The sequence below is a fragment of the Piliocolobus tephrosceles genome, chromosome 12 (assembly GCF_002776525.5).
Source record: "Piliocolobus tephrosceles isolate RC106 chromosome 12, ASM277652v3, whole genome shotgun sequence".
NCBI classification, from domain to species: Eukaryota; Metazoa; Chordata; class Mammalia; order Primates; family Cercopithecidae; genus Piliocolobus; species Piliocolobus tephrosceles.
In genome coordinates, this window is record NC_045445.1 from 47,855,699 (window position 1) to 47,870,386 (window position 14,688).

Sequence of the window (14,688 nt, forward strand, 5' to 3'; positions counted from 1 at the left end):
AGAGAGAGAGAGAGAGAGAGAGAGAGAGAGAGAGAGAGAGAGAGAGACTCTGTATGTTTGGGAAAAAGGAAAGGATGAGAACTAGAGTCTCTGCCTGGTAATCCAGAGAATTCTCCCAAATCTTGTCCAAGACCTTCAAGTCAGTACATCTACTGTGTGCAAAAACCACAGCATTACTCAGTTTGGGGTGCCTGCTAAAGCAGATAAAGCTCAGATCACAACAAATTTTTTCAAATATCTGGAAATCCTTCTTAAGAAGGATGGATACAAATAAGCACAGACAGTGAAGACTACAGCAAATACCTAACTCTTCAATGCACAGAAACCAAATTATATCTACTAGCATCACCACTATGCAGGAAAACATGACCTCACCAAATGAGCTAAATAAGATACCAAGGACTAACCCTGGAGAAACGGAGATATGTGGCCTTTCAGATCAAAAATTAAAAATAGCTATGTTGAGGAAACTCAAAGAAATTCAAGATAACACAGAGAATTCAAAATTCTATCACATAAATTTAACAAAAAGATTGGATTAATTGAAAATAATCAAGCAGAAATTCTGGAGCTGAAAAATGCAATTGGTATACTGAAGAATGCACCAGAGTCCTTTAATAGCAATATGTATCAAGCAAAAGAAAGAATTAGTGAGCTTAAATATAGGTTACTTGAAAATATACAGTCAGAAGAGACCAAAAACAGAATAAAAAACAGTGAAGCACACCTAAAAGATGTAGAAAATAACCTCAGAAGGGCAAATCTAAGAATTATTGGCCTTAAAGAGGAGGTAGAGAAAGAAACAGGGACAGAAACCTTATTCAAAGGGATAACAGAGAACTTTCCAAACCTAGAGAAATATATCAATATCCAAGTACAAGAAGGTTGTAGAACACCAAGCATAATGAACCCAAAGAAGACTAATTCAAGGCATTTAATAATCAAACTTCCAAAGGTCAAGGGTTAAAAGAAGCAGCAAGAGAAAACAAACAAATAACATACAATGGAGCTTCAATACATCTGGCAGCAGACTTTTCAGTGGAAACCTTACAGATGAGAACAGAATAGCATGACATAAAGTGCTGAAGGAAAAAAAAAAATAAAACTTTTACCCTAGAATAGTATATCTGGTGAAAATATCCTTCAAACATGAAGGAGAAATACTTTCCCAGACAAACAAATGCTAAGAGAATTCATTAATAGCAGACCTGACCTACGAGAAATGATAAAGAGAGCACTTCAATCAGAGAGAAAAGGACATTAATGAGCACTAAATTATCATATGAAGGTACAAAACTCACTGGTAACAGTAAGTACTGTTAAATCAAGTTTAGCCTAAAGCTGCCTCCCTAAGTTCGGCCTAAAGGTTTCTCTGTGTATCATGAACAATAATAAGTGGAGGTGTAAACTGACTGTAGCCTACGCTTTTGTCAATCACTGAGTTTTGGCCAATCAAACGTAGCCAACTGTTGGAACCGTGTTCAAATAAGGCAAAGGCTGAGCTGTAACCAGTCTGGCTCTTTCTGTACCTCACTCCCGTTTTCTGTATGTCACTTTCCTTTTTCTGTCCATAACTCTTCTACCACGTAGCTGTGCTGGAGTCGCTGAACCTACTCTGTCTCAGAAGACTACCTGATTCTTTAGTCATTCATTGCTCAATTAAACTCCTTTCAGTTTAATTTGGCTGAAGTTTTTCTTTTGTCATGATGGCATCAAAAGTGGGATCCGAAGTAGAGCTTCTAAAGACCCCCAGGAGCACTGAGTGACCAAGTGAGGTATTCACTAAGCCCCTTGTGCCCATTGCTCTTCTGGAGCAGCTGGGAATCATGTTAAATTGTCTCTGGGATTCTGAGCCTCAACGGATTTGTGTTTTGAGCTCTCTGAATTTCTTTAAGCAAATGTCTGATCTAAACTGGGTTTGGAAGTCGTGACAGAAGCTGGACTAGGTACAGGATTGAATTGAATCCAGTAATTAACTGGCTTGGATGCAGTTGGAGGTCTCTTACATATGACTACATCAGAAAGAAACTGGTAGTAAATGGCACTATTGCAGGGGGTGTAAAATTTGGCTTTTGGAAATTCACAGGAGTTTTAGTGTTCTACCCCTTTGTTTCATTTTTCTTGCATGCTTACATAGGAAAAAGTCATTGGCTGAGTTGATCCAGGGAATCTGAGAGCAAAGCCAATATTTGAGGTAAAAATGAGATCCTTAATTTCTGAAGAACTGAGTAGCAAAGTCTTACAGAAATGATAAAATCTTACTAAAGATAACTTACAGTGGATTATTCCAAATGAACAACACTGCACTGTAGTGCATTTGAAAATGAGGGTTCCCAAGTTAGTCTCATCTAGGGACGCCTATTGATATGCAGAATCTTCTAAAAAATTTCAGTATATTTATTTAAAGAGTTTTTGAAAAGCAAATAAAAAGCTTAATTACTAATTGATTCAAAAAAATAGAACTGCTAACCTTTTGGGTTAGTTATGATCCCTATCCAAAGGAAATAGACTGCAGCACCAATTGGCTGACATTGGGTAAGTAGTGGGTACATTTCACCTTCGTAAAAGATGGGACTGGTTTAGAGGTCCTCCCCTCTGTAAAGTCCCTCTTGGTTAAAAATGGACTTGGCATTATGGGATGTTAACCCCTATTCTCTTTGGATTAATTTGTCTTGTACTCTTTGCTGATGGCTGTGGGTGACAGGAATATGCATGTAAAGGACGGTGGGACATGAGAAACTTTTCTCCTCCCTAAAAGGGGAAACTTGAGAGCTGGTGGATCTGTTGGAAAAGATTCCTTCGTGACCTACAAGCGGCCACCTGAACTTTTGATTCAATGTTGCTGCAATGTGTGAGTCTTTCTCCGGTCTCCCTGAGTGCCTCACCTTCTTACCCTACCACAGGTAATGCTTTTCTCCCTTCCCTTTCCTCTCTCTCTGTGCAAACCAGTTGTGGGAATGGTAAAAATCACTGTCTCATGCAAAGTTTTAATTAATGAGAAAAAGAATTCATGAAACTTGTTTTAAGCTGCACCAAATCTAGTGTACTTGTGATATAAATTTATCTTTCTGTGTTATGCTGCCATGAAGAGGGGTACCTTAGGATAAAACACAGGCTTAATACCCCATAAGCTCACTATTCAAAACAGCCCAGCAAGCTGGTCAGTAACAAACTTTGCTTCAGGTCCCTGAAATAAACAAACAAACAAAAACTGAATGCGATCTCTATCTTGTCTTGTTTATGTCTTTGGGAGCTTGACCTTGTAACTGTGTGGCAGTACTTTCTCTTGGTCTCCGCCATCCAAGGAATAGGAATTTGGGGGTTCATGTCATAGTTAGCTCTAAAAATTATCTTGAGCCTTTGCAAGCTCAAAATTGACTGCTCTGGACTCCTTCTGGGAAGGACAACAGAATCTACCTAATGCTGCAGCTCAGCAACTAGGGCTTCACCATTTTACAACAGTGGCCTGGAATCAGTCCTGGCTTAGGGCATGAGTATTTCTAGTTGATATCTGTGTGACCTTCACCATTGGTTGATTCTCTTCCCCTCCATGAACAGTTTTGAATTTTTCTTTCCTTGAGCACCTGGAAGTTTACATTTAGCAAAGTTCAAAAGCCAGAAATAATAGCAGTTTAGCCTGGTTAAAGTAGAGTAATAAGAAATATAAAAGGGCTTTAATTTTTAAAGAGCATTATGGTTAAAAGTCAGCTTTATTAAAAGTGAATATCCAAGCTATGCATACATTGAAAAGGTCTTTGTTTTTTTCTCTTCTTGGATCTTTTTGTTTTCTTTTAGAAAAGGTTTTTTCTTTTCGGTCAACTGAATTGCTTTTCTCCAATTTGTTTTCTTGCCACTCTTGATGCACACATGAAAGGACCTAAGATAACTTGTAACAGCTTGAGACTCCTTGGGAAAGACAAAGGAGGCGCCACAGACTTTGTTTCGGGAAAAACCTGTTTTCCTCATAAAGCCCCAGGAAGTGAAATTGGATGGATCCCTTTCAAAATCTGAGACTCTGTTCTGCTTTGCATTGTGCTATCTGATCGTTTTGAGTTTTGAGGGTAGCAGAAATTACTTCACATTATGAGAGAGCTTTGGGGTGTAAGAATTAGGTAGGAAATATACATTTAGGGATGGCTAATGACAGTTAGGGGAGATACTCTGCACATTTGGATGAAAGAAGCATGCTATTGGCCAGTTGGAAGGTATGACAATGTCCCTACCCTCCACTGAGAGATAAGACTCCCTTGAAGAATGGGCTAATTACAAAATGGACTCATTGGAATTGGGTTGCTTTGCAATCAAATGCATAGTAAAATCATTGCACTGTCTTGTTCCATAGCATTTCACTTTTGGAGATCCAGGATCCAGTATAAAAATGGGACCTTGAATTTTGGGGGTCTGCTTGCCTTCCAGCTGTACCTGCTTATTAGGCACTAGAAACTGAATGTTTTCCTAGCCCTGTTCCTCAAAGAACTTCACCCTGAAGCCAGTAATCCAATTAAGAAACTTAAAAATTGGCCAATGAAAAATCTTACAACTGCTGGATCTTCATTTGTCTGTCTGCATGTGTGTTTACATGTGGTGTGTGTATAATGTTTATATATGAAAGAACTTTGATTAATTGGATTAAACAAAAGTAAGCACTTAAATCAAGTATCTTGTCAGAAAAATAAAAAAGAATGCCTTTTAGTTCATGTGACTTTAGTAAGCTTTTGGAAATAAAGTTTTTTAAAGATTACTGGTAAAATAAAGATATTTGCTCTAAATTAGGTAGATCAGATATTAGGTTTGCTAAATGCTTTAAGGTCATAAAGTGCTCCTTTGGCTTTTGAAAATTGTTCAGCTTATTTATTTTGGAGCCATTAGATTTGACGTAAGGCCTGGAGACATGTGGAGTTAGCCATGCCCCCCTAACTGTGCTGGAAAGGGTCAGAACTTATCTACACTTCTGTCTGGAGTCCTAGGCTCCAAACCTCGTTCATAAATAAAATAACTTACCAGGTTTTTCATCAAAAATAAAAAATTACTAAGAGTTAACATTGTAACATGTAATTGAGACCACTGGAAAAACAGTTTTACATGCAAGGTATGTGAAGAAAGTGAAACGTGCTTTCGGTAAATTATTATAAGAAGGTATGGGAATGTACATTTTTACCTAGTTTAGAGAGTTAAAGGATTGTTTTAAATTAAGTGGAAAAAAGCTGAAGTTTTCAGCAAGTTGTAGAAGATACGTAAAGTTAATATTTTAAAAAATTCTATGTATGAACATATTGGCTAAACTTAAAGAATATTCAGTTTTTCCATAAATTGAATTTTGGAATAAAAGCACAACAGGGTTTTCTTAGAACACTGATCTGCTTTTTAACAAAAATTTGTGAAGGATTATAAAAGGTTTATGAGAATCTCACCTTACAGTCAAACTGATTTAGATTGGATAGATTCATCCATAAGGTTTTATTAAAACTTGGGGTTGACATTAACAGTACACTAATGCAAGGGTAAAATTTGGCCTTCTCTTTTGAGTAAGATTTTCATGTACTATTAAAGGATAATAAAAAAATTTTGTTTGCATTTTGAATGAACTACAGGAAAAGAAGGGAAAGACAAGAGACAGATTGTTTGGAAAGCTAAGTCTTCCCTTTATGAATGAGTAAAGGTTTTTGCCTTTTTAAAATTTTTGAGTCATTTTGACTAAACGAGTGGCTTATCATGACCTGGAATTCTATTTTATACTATCAAGTGTTTTAAACCTTTATCATATTTGACAGGTTTCTCAAAACCAAATTTCAGCTGCAAAATTAAGTGTTTTTTAACCTCTAACTTAGGGATGCTACAGAGGGCCCTGAAGTATCCAAAAGAGAGATAAACAGGATTAAGTGAAATGTTAAGTTTCATGGGAAACATTGTCAAAATAAAAATGTTTAACCTTCTTCAGGTTATATTTTAGTGAATAATATTAATATTTGTTCCAAAATTTTATGGGATTTCTAAAATTCTAATATGTCAGAGTATATACTCTCAATCATAATTATAGTTATTATCTTAAGTTATTATAGACCACAGAAATAATCAAACTTATTTGTCAATTTTGTCTTTAACTATGACTTTTTAAAGTCATTTCCACAGTTTATTGCTTAATACTAATGCAGTTTCTGAAAACTTTGCAAGCACATAAAATCTTAGAATATGGTATTTTTTAGGAGGTTCATGAAAGAATGGAAAGGATTCTGAAAAATACTCTTCAATACAGGTTTCTAATAACTTTAGAATCACATCATTTGGACTGGGTAAGAATTTCTGGAACTTTAATGAAAAGACTGACTGCTTTATCAAACTTGCAACCCAAGTAGAGCAAAAATAAATTGAGTACCAAGAAGATATTTTACCATATTATCATGCTACATCAGCCAATACCGAAATCATTTCGATATACAATTTGAATGCACTTCATGATCTAAGTCAAATGACCTATGATAACCCATCGGTTATCAGTGCTATGCACCTGAATTGGAGAAACAACTGATATTCAAGAGGACCTAAGTCCAATGTTAAGCATAAACCCATGCAGAACCAGGACAGCTGCCTTGTCCTTCCTGAGTCACTAAAGCTTTTGCTGTTAAAAGTTTTGCATTCCATGACTCACCATGGAAAAGATAAAATGATCCAAATTAAATATATATTAGTGTGGTGACTTCTAAATTGCTAACCTAGTTTATGACCAATTTTGCTGTGTCAAACTCATATTCCTGGGAAGATAATGAAAGCTTCAGGTACATTTGGCTATCTGATGGGCCATTTAAACATTTGTAGAGGGATTTCATTCTATTGCCATTTTCGATGCATGTTTCTGCTTGTATAAAAGCTTTTCCATGCAAGAGGGGTGATGTTATAACATTAGATTATTATGCCACAGTGCATTTTCACCAGGTAAAGAAAGCTTTTTATGATTCACTGACTGAGAACAATCAACCCTTTCACAATCTAGAACCCAAAGACTGGATATTCTGAGAACATCAGGGAAAGTCTGCCCTTGCCATGCATACTACAGCAAAACTTTGGGATTTTGAACTTTGGCTTCATAATCTCACAACTGAGAAGGGTCCCTCCACACTCTCAGAAGCGTATACCCATTGGAACCCTTAGGATAAAGCAAACCAAGAAAATTTCTTCTCAGAAGAAGATGGCATCTTTGATGTGATCTTTTCCCAAGATCACGGATCAAGACTTCTTTACTCTCATGAGACTCTTATCATTGAATATTTTTCCATTGCTTATACCTCTATGAACAATAGAAGTGAAAAGGGGGTCTGTTGTGTGTACTCATGTGGTATACTTTTATTTGTGAAGGATTTTGCAGCCAGCTTTATACATGGGTAGCCTTATACCTTGATAGATGGAAGATGAAGGCCCAATGAAAGTGAGAAACATTAATGGCATATACTTTGCTTCATAAACAGTCAGAAACAGAACATTGGTTCTCTCCTCTTAATCCACATAATGGATTAAAATAACATTGCAGGAGGCCTTCACTATTCTAGAAGGGCATCATTCATTAGGTCCTTTTTCCATGGTTTGGAGTAAAAGAGGCAATGATTAGAAATGTATCCTTCATGAAAGGCTGTATAGCAGATTCCACTGTAAAGGCTATAGTTACACAACCGACTGTGAAAGTTATGTTAAATAATAGAATCACTCTACATAACTTACTGGCTAAACAGAAATATCTGTGCAGCTGCTGGCTCTTGTGGCCTATGGAGAAATACAGCACATTAGGTATTATACAGATTCAGTTTTGGGGATTAGTGAAGAGACTGTTTAGTGAAGTGAGTAGACTCTTTGACTAATTCTTTGATCTATTTAATTTAGGTGGTTTGTTTCATAGGGACTCTGGGTAAGGAGCATACTCCAAACTCTTGGTGTTATCCTCCTGATAGTCATAATAGTATTCTCCCTGGTGTGCTGTATTCTCTCAAAAGTTTTAAATATTTGTATGCAGCCATCTCTAGAACGTCAAATGGCCTCTCTTCAACTGGAATGACAAGAGTCATTCTGAAAGAAATGTGTGACCATGAGAGTACTATAACCTATGAATGACATGCTGAGACCATAAACCCAAAATGATGGTAACTAAGAGTGTTGCTAAGGCCCTAAGTTTTGGTCATGTTCTCATGTAGGTGAGAACGTGAACACAAAGGGGGAATTTTTAAAATAAAATTATGGGAGGTCATTGTTTTGGACCGAGCTCATGCACTAGGCCCCAACAGACCAGACCAAACCAAAATGGAGTTGCTCATTCTAAAGGTGACATAATCACACTAATAATTTAAGGAAACATGTAAATCCTAGAAGAGACCAGGTTTTCCTTTTAAACAGGTTTCAGCATGGGGAGGGTATCCTCCACTCTAACCCTTACAAAAAAAAAATAATAATAACCTGAAGTTCTTGTTCCCACCTTACAAAACCCACAGTTCTATTGCTTTCCAATGGGTTTCAAGACCAGTTAAGTATATTTATGATAGTGATAGTGACATAAATGACTAAAGTTTTGGTCAATCTCTCAAAATTGAAAAGACCAACAGGGGGGAATTATTAAATCAGTTTTAGCCTAAAGCTGCCTCCTTACATATTTTACGTTCAGCCTAAAGGTTTCTCTGTACATTGTGAACTATAATAAGTGGAGGTGTAAACAGACCATAACCTACACTTGTGCCAATGACTGAGTTTTGGCCGACCAAATATAGCCAACTCTTTGAACCATGTTCAAATAAGGCAAATGCCGAGGTGTAACCAATTCAGCTGTTTCTGTACCTCACTCCATTTTATGTACATCATTTTCTTTTTCTGTCCATAAATCTTCTTCCATCACCTGGCTACACTGGAATCTCTGAGTCTACTCTGGCTCAGAAGGCTGCCCAATTTGTGAATAATTCATTGTTCAATTAAATTTCTTTAAATTTAATTCAGCTGAAACTTTTCTTTTATCAGTACACAGAAAAACAAAGAATACTATATCACTGTAACTCTAGTGTGTAAACTACTCTTAAGTAAAAAGACCAAATGATGAGCCAGTCAAAAATAATAACTACAACAGTCTTTTAAAGAGATAGTACAATAAGATATAAATAGAAACAACAAAAAGTTCAGAAGTTTAGGGACAAATTCAAGGTGTAGAGTTTTTAATAGTTATTTTTTGCTTGTTTGTTTATGCAAATAGCATTAAGTTGTTATCAGTTTAAAATAATGGGTTATAAGATAGCATTTGCAAGCTTCATGGTAAACTTAAAACAACATACAACAAATAAACAAAAAATGAAAAGCAAGAAACTAAGTCATATCACCAGAGAAAATAACCTTCACTAGGGGTAGACAGGAAGGAAAGAAAGATAGAAGAAAATATCATAAAACAACAAGAAAGCAAATAACAAAATGGTAGGGGTAAGTCTCTACTTATCAATAATAACATTGAATGTAAATGGGCTAAACTCTACGGTCAAAAGATATAGACTAGCTGAATGGATGAAAAAACAAGACCTATCAATCTATTGCCTACAAGAAACACACTTCACCTATAAAGACACAAATAGACAGAAAATAAAGGGATGGAAAAAGATATTCTATGCCAATGGGAACCAAAAATAAGCAGGACTCACTATACTTAGACAAAATAGATTTCAAGACAAAAAGTATAAGAAGAGACAAAAAGGTCACCATATAATAATAAAGAGACCAATTCAGCAAGAGGATAGAACAGTTTTAAATATATATGCACCCAACACAGGAGCACCCAGATACATAAAGAAAATATTATTATTAGATATAAAGAAAGAGATAGGCTCCGATACAAGAATAGCTAGAGACTTCAACACCATACTTTCAGCATTGGATAGACCTTCCAGAAAGAAAATCAACAAAGAAACATCAGACTTAATCTGTAGTACAGACCAAATGAATCTAATAGGTATTTACAGAATACTACATCCAATAGCTGCATAATACACATTCTTCTCCTCAGCACATGGATCATTTTCTAAGGGGACCATATGTTAGGTCTGAAAATAAGTCTTAAAACATTCAAAAAATTGAAACAATGTCAAGTATCTTATCTGAATACAGTGGAATAATACTATAAATCAATAGCAATAGGAATTTCAGAAACTACACAAACACATGGAAATTAAACAATATACTCCTGAATGGCCAGTGGGTCAATGAAGAAATTTAAGAAGGAAATTGAAAAATTTCTTGAAACAATTGATAATGAAAACACAATGATATGATTTGGCTCTGTGTCCCCACCCAAGTCTTATCTTGTATCTCCCATAATTTCCATGTGTTGTGGGAGGGACTCAGTGGGAGATGATGGAATAATGGTGGGGGGATCTTTCTTGTGCTGTTTTTGTGGTAGTGAATGGGTCTCACAAGATCTGATGGTTTTTTAAAAATGGGAGTTGCCCTGCACAAACTCTTGTTGCCTGCTACCATCCACGTAAGATGTGACTTGCTTCTCCTTGCCTTCCACCATGATTGTGAGGCCTCCTCAGCTATGTGGAACTGTAAGTACAATTAAACCTCCTTCTTTTGTAAATTGCCCAGTCTTGGGTATGTCTTTTTCAGCAATGCAAAAACAGACATACCTAATAAACACAGCATACCAAAACCTATGGGATGCAGCAAAAGCAGTCCCCAGAGGGAAGTTTATAGCAATAAGTACCTACAACAATAAAAGGAAAAACTTCATATAAACAATCTGACAATGAATCTTAAAAAATTAGAAAACTAAAAGGAAACCAATTTCATTTATTTCTGCTGGGATCTTTATTATTTCTTTTCTTCTATTAAAGAAATAAATGAAATTGAAACAAAAAATACAAAAGATCAATGAAACAAAAAGTTGGTTTTTTGCAAAGTTAAACAAAATGGATCAAACTTTAGCTAGAATGGCTAAGAAAAGAAAGAGAAAATACAAACAAATAAAATCAAAGGTGAAAAAGGAGAGATTACAATTGATACTGCAGAAATTCAAAAAATCGTAAGTGGCTACTCTGAGCAGCTATATGCCAATAAATTGGAAAATCTAGAAGAAATTGAAAAATTCCTAGATACATACAAACTACCAAGACTGAACCAGGAAGAAATCTAAAACCCGAAGAGACCAATAACAAGTAACAAAATTGAAGCCATAATAAAAAGACTCCCAGTAAAGAAAAGCCAAAGACCCGATGGCTTCCTTGCTGACTTCTACCAAACATTTAAAGAAGAACCAATACCAATACCACTCAAACTGTCCCAAAAAGTAGAGGAGGAGGGAGTATTTTCAATTTAATTCTACAAGGCCAGTATTAGCCTGATTCCAAAACAAGACAAGGACACATCAAAAAAGAATACTACAGGTCAATATCTCTGATGAGCATTGATGCGAAAGATTCTCAACAAACTATTAGCAAATTAAATTCAACAATAAATTAGAAAGATCGTTTATCATGACCAAGTGGGGTTTATTCCACAGGATGCAAGGATTGTTCAACATTTGTAAATCAGTCAGTTTGACACATCATATTAACAGGATGATGGATAAAAACCATATGATCACTTCAATTGATGCTGGAAAAGTATTGGATAAAATTCAACATCTTTTCATAATAAAACTCTCAAAAAACTGAAGATAGAAGGAACATACCTCACCATAATAATAGCTATATATGACAGACCCACAGCTAACATTATACTGAGTGAGGAAAAACTGAAAGCCTTTCCTCTAAGATCTGGAACACGACAAGGATGCCCTCTGTCGCCACTGTTATTCAACATATTACTGGAAGTCCTTGCTGGAGCAATCGGACAAGAGAAAGATATAAAGGGCATCTAAATTGGAAAGGAAGTCAAATTATCCTTGTTTGCAGATGATATAATTTTATATTTTGTAAAAACTAAAGATGCCACAAGAAAACTATTAGAACTGATAAGCAAATTCAGTTAAGTTTCAGGATACAAAATTAGCATAAAAAATCAGTATCATTTATATATGCTAACAGTGAACAATGTGAAAAAGAAACTTAAAAAGCAATCCCATTTACAGTAGCCACACATAAAATTAAATACCTAGGAATTAACTTAACCAAAGAAGTGAAAAATCTCTACAGTGAAAACTCTAAAACAGTGATGCAGTGATGAAAAAAATTGAAGGACACCAAAAAAAAGGGCAAAAATTCCATGTTCATGGATTGGAAGAATCAACATTATTAAAATGTCCATACTACCTAAAGCAATGTATAGATTCAATTCAATCCCTATCATGATACTGATGACATTCTTTATAGAAATAGAAAAAACAATTCTAAAATTTATATGGACCACAAAATAAACAGAATAACCAAAGCTATCCTAAGCAAAAAGAACAAAACTGGAAGAATCCCATTACCTGACTTCAAATTACACTACAGAGCTTTAGTAACCAAAACAGCATGGTGCTGGCATAAAAACAGACACATAGGGCAATGTAACAGACTAGAGAACCAAGAAACAAATTCACACACCTACAGTGAACTCATTTTTTATGAAGGTGCCAAGAGCATACATTGGGAAAAGACAGTCTCTTCAATAAATGGTGCTGAGAAAACTGGATATCCATATGCAAAATAATGAAATTAGACCCCTATGTCTCACCATATATAAAAATCAAATACAAATTGATTAAAGACTTAAATCTCATACCTTAAGCTATGAAACTACTACAAGAAAACATTGGGGAAACTCTCCAGGACACTGCTCTAGGCAAAAATTTCTTGAGCAATACCCCACAGGCGCAGGCAACTAAAGCAAAAAGGGCCAAATAGAATCACATCAAGTTAAAAAGCTTCTGAACAGCAAAGGAAACAATCAACAAAGTTAAGAGACAACCCACATAATGGGAGGAAACACTTGCAAACTACCCATCTGAAAAAGGATTAATAACCAGAGTATATAAGGAGCTCGAACACCTCTTTAGGAATCAATCTAATAATCCAATTTAAAAATGAGCAAGAGGTCTGAATAAACATTTCTCAAAAGAAGACATACAAATGAGAAACAGGCATATGAAAAGGTGCTCAACATCATGGATCATCAGTGAAATGTAAATCCAAACTCCAGCAAAATATCATCTCACCTCAGTTAAAATCGCTTATGTCCAAAAGACAGGCAATAACAAATGCTGGCAAGGATGTAGAGGAAAGAGAACCCTTGTACACTGTTGGTGGGAATGTAAACTAGTACACGAACTACGGAGAACAGTTTAGAGGTTTCTCAAGAAGTTAAAAATAGAGCTACCATATTATCCAGCAATCCTATTGCTAGGTATATACCCAAAAGAAAGGAAATCAGTATATCAAAGAGTTATCTACACTCCTATGCTTGTTACAGCATTGTTCACAATAGCCAAAATTTAGAAGAAACCTAAGTGTCCATCAATAGATTAATGGATAAAGAAAATGTGGTACCTACAGACAATGGAGTATTATATTATTAAGCCATATAAAATAATGAGATCCAATCATTTGCAACAACATGGATGAAACTGGAGATCATTATGTTAGGTGAAATAAGCCAGACACAGAAAGACAAACATCACATGTTCTAACTTATTTGTAGGATTTAAAAATTAAAACAATTGAACTCATGAACATAGAGAGGAGGAGGACAGTTACCAGAGGCTGTGAAAGGTGTTGCAGGGTTTGGAGGAAGTGGGGATGGTTAATGGATACAAAAAAAAAAAAGAAAGAATGAATAAGAACTACTATTTGATAGCACAACAGGGTGACTATTGTCAAGAATAATTTAATTGCACATTTTAAAATAATTTAAAGAATATAATTGGATTGTGTGTAACTCAAAGCATAAAAGCTTGAGGGAATGTATATCCCATTCTCCATGATGTGCTTATTTCACATTGTATGCTTGTATCAAAATCTCTCATGTACCCCATAAATATAAATACCTATCCACAAAAATAAAAAATAAAAATGATAATGATTCATGTTCCTTCATTGCTCTTAAGTTGAAATAAAATGACTAATCAAAAAGTAGTCATTAGTTATCCAATTGATAGCCATGCTGTATAGAATTATTAATTTGTAAGGTATATTCTGATAATGCTTTATCCAGGTGGGCAATTAACATATACCTCAAGGAAAAGAAATCCTAGGAATGGAGTTCTCTTGAAATAAGTGCATTTTCCTTAAAATGACCCCCATGAACACCGATACCCATAGACTTTCATCCCAAATCCACATCACCAAACTTCCAAGCTGTTATTACTTTAGAGTTTCTTGTATTATGTAGCCCATTGAAATGTAAAGACACCTGAATGGAGTGTTTCCTAAAACTAATTAGTAAGAAAATATCAACAAAAGAGTCAAACTCTGTAAAATATTTGAAGAGATTTATTCTGAGCCAAATATGAGTGACCAATGGCCCAAGGTACAGCCTCAAGTTGTCCTGAGAATATGTGCCTAAGGTGGTCAAGCTACAGCTTGGATTTATACAATACAGGAGGACATAAGACGTCAATCAATACATGTAAAATGTACATTGGTTCAGTCTGGAAAGATGGGACAAGTTGAAGTGGGGGCTTCCAGGTCATAGGAAGATTCAAGAACTTTCTAATTGTTAATTGGTTGAAAGAGTTAAGTCATTGTCCAAATATCTAGA